The sequence below is a fragment of the Asparagus officinalis genome, chromosome 8 (assembly GCF_001876935.1).
Source record: "Asparagus officinalis chromosome 8, Aspof.V1, whole genome shotgun sequence".
NCBI lineage: Eukaryota > Viridiplantae > Streptophyta > Magnoliopsida > Asparagales > Asparagaceae > Asparagus > Asparagus officinalis.
Genome location: NC_033801.1, coordinates 57,417,491 through 57,424,604, shown reverse-complemented (window position 1 = coordinate 57,424,604; position 7,114 = coordinate 57,417,491).

Genomic DNA, 7,114 nt, shown 5'->3' with positions numbered 1-7,114 from the left:
ATCATTTTTCTTCTCTCTTCCTCTTGACAGAATTAGAAGCATGAAGAAAACTGAAGGTGCAACCTTGATTCCCTCTCGCATCAATTTTTGGTACAAAATTAATAATTTCAAGTGCTTTTTAATAAGTGAGGCCTAAACTATGCTTAGACCACAAGATAACAACTGTAACGCATTGGCTTAAAACAATATGGCGCAAGACTTTCAACATAAAGCATATCAAGAAATTTCTAAATTAATTGACCGTACTAGTGATAGTCAATCATATCTTATATGTATTGTAGGAAAGTAAAAGCATAAGTAAATGCTTCTGTATTATCAAGATTAATTACTTCAGATTTTCCTATTGAAACATGAAGGTGAACCCTATATTTTATCTAATACTCTACTACACTATTATAAAAGTGTATTGTCATGTTAAAACATTTTTTTCTAATTAAAGTTCCCTACATCATCAACATACATATTGTTAGCTTGACTCGGTCATTGATGACCAAATCAACCACGGTTTCTCTGTTTGAGAGAATGATAGAGAACATGAATCGTGGGTGGTTGAGAGAAAATCTCTCATAGGGCAGATCTGAGGGGTAGACATGATGGGTTAAGCTCCTATATAAGGAGGACCATTCTCCTTGAGAAAACACAACAAAAATCAAAGAAACCCCACTTACCTCAAAAATCTATTCTTTTTTCTTCCTTGAGTTCAAACATTGGTATCAGAGAAGCTGCATCGATCGGCCATCTCGAGTTCTGCATCAATCGCCTTCGACGACGCTGTGATCGACGACCACGATGACTCCGCTGCAATCGACGACCACGATGACGACGACTTCGATCACTCGACCGCTGCTGCGACTTTGATGGCTGCTGAAGGAGAATATGTCGCTGATTAACACGTAAGTTTACGTGAAGGAGGTTCAGTGAATCGTCCGTACCGTTCGTCGGTGGTTTCGTCGCTCATTTCTTTTGCACCTTTTTTCCGGATCTGATGTTTTTCGCTGCCCTGTTAAACCTTCCGAAGTGGTGCCATCCTCTTCAAGTAACGAATGAGCCTAGTCTTCACTCAACCAACAACCAGCTTAAAATTATCAAGAACTCACATGCCCAGTTACAGAGCCCATTCAATTTTTTATTTGTTGAATTAAAACCAAACCCATCTGTTTTTAAATCAAAGCCTTTGCTCTGCCCACATACAATTCACTCAGCCCACATTTCAAAGCCCAATAACAAAGCCCACGTTTCTCTCAACTGACCATGCCTTTCATTTGTTGAATTACACAAGTGTTGGTCAGTTTGAACCGAGAGTTACTTGTTCTATCTACTGGATTCTTTTCAAATACAAGCTACACCAACTCAGACCAGGGAGTTAATTGTTCAATCAACACCGCTAAGTGACAATCTCGCGCAAATTGGAGTCTCTTTCATCAACTCGGAACAATCAGGTTCATTTTTATTTATTTATTTATTTTCCTAACATTATTATATTTTAGTATAATTGTCAATATATCAACCTTATACATATTTTAAAAATAAAATTTAGTTTTAGTTCTTTACCGAATGGCTAGTAAACTCGTTCTATCAGAACTAGGAAAAATTAATAAATTTAATTGCAGTAATTATGATATGTGGCATAGAAAAATAGGATATGCTCTTATTCATGATAATATTGATGATATAATCGAAACTACTGCTCCAACCCTTACTGATAAATCAACACCTGAAGAAAAGAAAGGGTTTGAGCAGTGGAAGTCGAAAGACAAAAAGGCGAAAAGCCTTATGCTCATGTTCATGGAAGATAATTTAATAAAAGTTTTTGAAACTTATAAAACAACCAAGGACATGTGGAATCCAATAAAAGAAAAATACGACAATGCTTCTGAAGTTAACATTCAACTCCTATTGCATAAGTATAATTCTTGTCGTATGCAAGAGGGAGACAATGTTGTAGAACATATAAATAAAATGATTGTCATGGCTAAGGACTTATCCACTGCTGGGACCAAAGTCCCGAAAAGAATGCAAGTGACAACCATTTTGAATAGTCTTCCCCCTTCACTTGCAGTGGCTACCACCACATTAAGAATGAATCATGCCATTAAGTCTGTCACTGATCTTCCTATGCACCTAGCAATAGAACATGACTTAATAGCCAGTAGGAAGGAACCAGAACTGAATATGGTGCAGCAAGACCTGAATTATGTCCGCCAGAGACATAATACTGGAAGCTATAAAAACCCTGGTCCTAGTAAACCACAACCGCGAGGATTGAAGTCACAGCAGTTCAAGAAAAAGAAAATACCCCGCGAAGCCTGCTACAATTATGAAAAATTCGGGCATTTCAAGCCCAATTGCCTACAAGGTGAAAAGCAGGAGAATAAGGGAGGCTATAAGCATCCAGAACAAGAGGGTACTAGCAAAAGAGAATTCGTCAGTGCGACAGAATGTAATGCTGTGATGACGAATATCAGTGGTTGGTGGATCGACTCCGGTGCGACTAGGCATATCGTAAAGGACAAGAATGGAGTCATAGAATTCACCGAGCTGAAGAAAGGAGAACAAAGAATCTATATGGGAAATAATATCTATCTCGATATAGAAGGTATTGGTTCGTATAGATTGGATCTTGGGGACAGCATTCTTGTCCTCAAAGATATGTTCTATGCACCAGGAATTCAGTGCAATCTGATCTCGGTTCCCAGCTTGATGAAGAAAGGACTGGAAGTGAGGTTCTATAATAACAGGGTTTCTATAGGCAAGAATAATAAAGTGTATGCTATGGGAAAATATGTTCCCGAGCATGAATTATGCATTCTTCTAGTAGTTTGTAATAATTTTGATAATAAAATTTTGAATTTGAACTACTTGTCCTGTTATATTTCCGAGTCTGAATTTGAACTACTTGTCCTGCTACATTGAACTACATTCAAATATGAACTACTTGTCCTGTTATAATTTTTCGCACTCTTCTTTTGTAAATTTTTTTTTAATGTATATGTATATATATTTTGAAAAATATGTAAGTCAAGACACTTTGAAATATTATTTTTAACTCTAAGCTAAGCATGCATACATTCAATTATTTTAAATAAAAATCTAAGTTAAGGCTTAAGTAAAGTATACTACTTTGAAAATATCCAATCATATTTATCTCACATATAATCCTTAAAGATATATTTATTGGAAATATATACTGAGGTTCTCAATGTTCCAAGATTGTTGTAAGATTCTTCTCTCAGGACTTCACAGTTGGTAGGTGTCAGGTTGCACTTCCTCCATTGTGTATGGCCCTTCCTAATTGGCAACCAATTTGCCATGCTTGGTGTATCTTTCCAAGAAAGGTTTTTGAAGAACGAGGTTGCCAATGCTAAATTTACGAGGTCGGACCTTGTTGTAGTGCCAGGTGATGCGTTATTGATTGATCACTTGTTATTTGAGCATGTCTTCTCAAATTTCATGGATATGATCGAGTCTGACTCGTAGTCCCAATGAGTTTTTTAATGGTGTTCTTAATCACTAAAGTGTGACCCTTTACCAGCAATGGACAGGTGTACTTCTGCATGTAATATCCTAATCAAATTGGTGGCGAGAGACCAGCAATGATTCCAACTTAGCCGACTCGCCGAGTAGATATTCCCTCAGGTCGACTTGAATGGCAAAACTTATTAGCCCTCTTGTCGAAGATGACTCACTACGAGCCCACTTGACCAGCTATTCGACACTATTGTAGGGTCGACTCGAGAGACATTACTTCTCAGCTAAGCTAAAGGACAGCCTTGAGCCCCTCCAACTGACAAACGTGTCAGCATTGTATTTAATGCTTGACAGGTACCATCATGCCTCTAGCCCCGATAGTCTTCATGACTCATCGGACCATGTTAGTACCATCATACCTCTAATCATTTCTCGTTTAATGCAGAAGTTATCTCTCCCCCAGTAGCCAGTCGACACCTATAATGTAAGTGCTGATACAGCCGCCAGCCCACACTTCTTCACAGCCATACTATGCTCGGCCGAAGTGATAATTCTACCCTTATACTATCAGTATAAATAGAGGTACTATTCTAACATCAGGCTTCTTCCATATCAGATCATTTAAGCAATATCTACAAATTATACTAGACACAAGAACTCTCACAGTTCTTCATCTTCCCCACTCAAGTTTACCAGCTAACTTGATCGTTGGAGGAACCACGGGTAACCAATCCTCGACCTCTCACGAGTTTCTATATGCGCAGGCTTCAGTAACTAAACTAATAACTGGATATTCAGGGAAGGAAGCCGCCCCTCATCAATCGTGCCCTCAAAATATTTAACTATTTGGTTAACCATCATCAACACTTTGGCACCCACTATGGGGCTTCTTTCTTTTTAAAAAAATATGCCTGGTTAAGAGGATAGGGCTTACCAGTCTCACCCTGTAGAACCACACCAAAGCTACTTTACTCAAGCAACAAGTTACTTTAGTTGTTCCCCCACATTCTGGAGACCAGCAGTCGGAGACTCATCCTCCCTCTAGAGTGCAGCAAATAGTCCCGCCTTAGACTCCTCATGCTGCTGCCAGGCACTTGAGTGATCGGGTCGAGTATGAGACCCCACAACCACATCGGTCGACTCACCCCGGAGAGCCTCGCTAACATCTCCTATCTTATCAGGAAGTCACCGGCGAGAGTCTTGACCCTCGTCAACATGGGGACCACACCCAGGGAGCAGTCTCTAAGACTCTCCCGCACCAACGTGCCTCTCTAGCACTCTCTGTCACCATAGGAACCTCTGAATATGATCGGGTGTATAGACTAATTGCTAATACTATAGGGGGTAACACCCCCTCTCCGATCACCTCGTGAATACCCCATGTGAGAAGTTCAAGATGCCTCTGGTTGAGAAGTATAAGGGCAAAGGAGACCCCTCCGAACATATACAGAACTACTATGATATTATGAGCATGCTCCAAACATCGAAAGTGATTATCTGTCGATGCTTCCCTATCACTCTTTCAGGGAGTACCAAGCTCTGATGGAATGCTCTTGAGAAGAAATCCATTAGCAGTTTCTAATAGATCAACCAGAAGTTCATCTACTACTTCCAGGCTGTAACGACCATGAATTTTTGATACTTGTTAAAATAATTTTTTGGTATTTTAAAATATTAAATTATTATTTTTCAAAGAGTGTTTGTATTTTTCTCCATTTTCTACATTTTTCTATGATTTAAAGTTCAAGTTTTATATTTATTTAAATGATTTAGATATTTATAAATTTATTTAGTACAATAAAAATTTTTGCAATTAATCTGTTGTGTTGTCGATACTAACGTATCATATTGAATAATATGTTGTATTATTATTATTATTACGTATTATTTTGTATAATATGTTATATTATTAATTATGTATTATTTGTATAATTTATTGTATTACTTCTATTATTGCATACTATCGGTTGCATTAGTACAACTGGTATGTTTTATCGCGTAGATAATTATCCTATAATTATTTGATTTTAAAAATAAGTAATTATATTTTTTTATTAATTATTCTTGTTTAATTGTATAATTTGTTGTAGTAATTCTTCTGTTACTTATCAGCTATTGTGTTATTACAACTGGTATGTTTTATTTGTAGATAATTAGTCTGTAATTATTTTAATTTTTATATATCAATAATTATTTATTTTAATTAAAATTCATTTAATTTCCCTAACCCTAATTCCCTTTTCATATAAATATTATTTATATATATATAATATATATATATATATATTATATATATAAATATATATATACATAAAATATATATATAAAGAGAGAGAAGAGAGAAAGAAGAGCAGAAACTACGAGAAACTTACAACACATAATTCTTGCATCAATAAAAATGGTCAAAGATGTCATATAAGGTACCAAGTTGCTTTTAAAGCAACTTGGTACTGCATGCTGGCCTAATTTGTCCCTACATCTACATTTGGAGTTTTGTAAATGGATGAGTGAGGATCTATCTTCGACGGTATCGTGACTATAGCGGGCAAGATTAAAGGTCACATCACTACCAAGTTGCTTTCCATTAAGCAACTTGAAACAGAAGTACCAAGGCTACTCCATTTTCTGAACTCATATAATATACTATATATATATATATATATTATATATATATATATATATATATATATATATATATATATATATATATATATACATATATATATATATATATATATATATACATATATAAAGTATCCCTCCTCTCTCTCTCTCTCTCGTGTTAACCCCGCCGCCCCCCACTCTTTTTCTCTCTCCTCTCACTTTTTCTGCTCTCTCTTCCTCGACTCTCGGCCGTAGTTTTGCCGCCAGCCTCTCCAAGCCCTACGATCACAACCCCCATCCGCTGTCTGCCCTCCGTCGCCACCAGAACCGTCCTCGCTCGCTCTCTTCCAAGCACCACCACCCCTACCTCCTTGGTCATAGTCATGCCAACCCACTCAGACGCCGCCATCATCACAACCTCTCCACCCCCACCTCCTCCTCCGCTCGTCGACCATCGCAGTCACCGCTCTCCTTATCACCGACCAGCCTCGTCTCCCTGAACTCCAAGCCAAACAACCCCTTAGCGCCCTTCAGGCCTGCCACCTATCCCCAATAGTCATCGTTCGCCCCCATCTCAGTCGAACCACCGCCCCTCACAGTGCGACACCTTCATGACAGCCTCCCTCTCCACCAAGATCAACACCACCTCCACCCTCCGCAGCTCCGTCCTCCCTTTCTCGTTCGAAGCCCTCACCATCGCTGCCTCCATCAAGCTTCTCCAGTCGGTCGTCCAAACTCCGTCGACTGTAACCCTCGCTCACCGTTAACTCCTCCCTAACCACAAACCAGCTCTCTAACACCGATCATCCAGCTCTCAAACATACCCCTAAACCCAAAGCTAAGCTCCCTCAGTCCAGATCCGTCCCTACAGCTCTCAGCGTCGCCGTTCGACTGACCAGGCCGCTCGCCGACCAGGCCGGCTCGACCCACCAGCAGCCCTCCATCTCTGAGCCTCAGTCCTGTCGCCATCAAACAATCACCAAGCCAACACTCCATTCAGATCCAACATGCTATGTCTGTAGCAACGCTGCCATCATGTCAT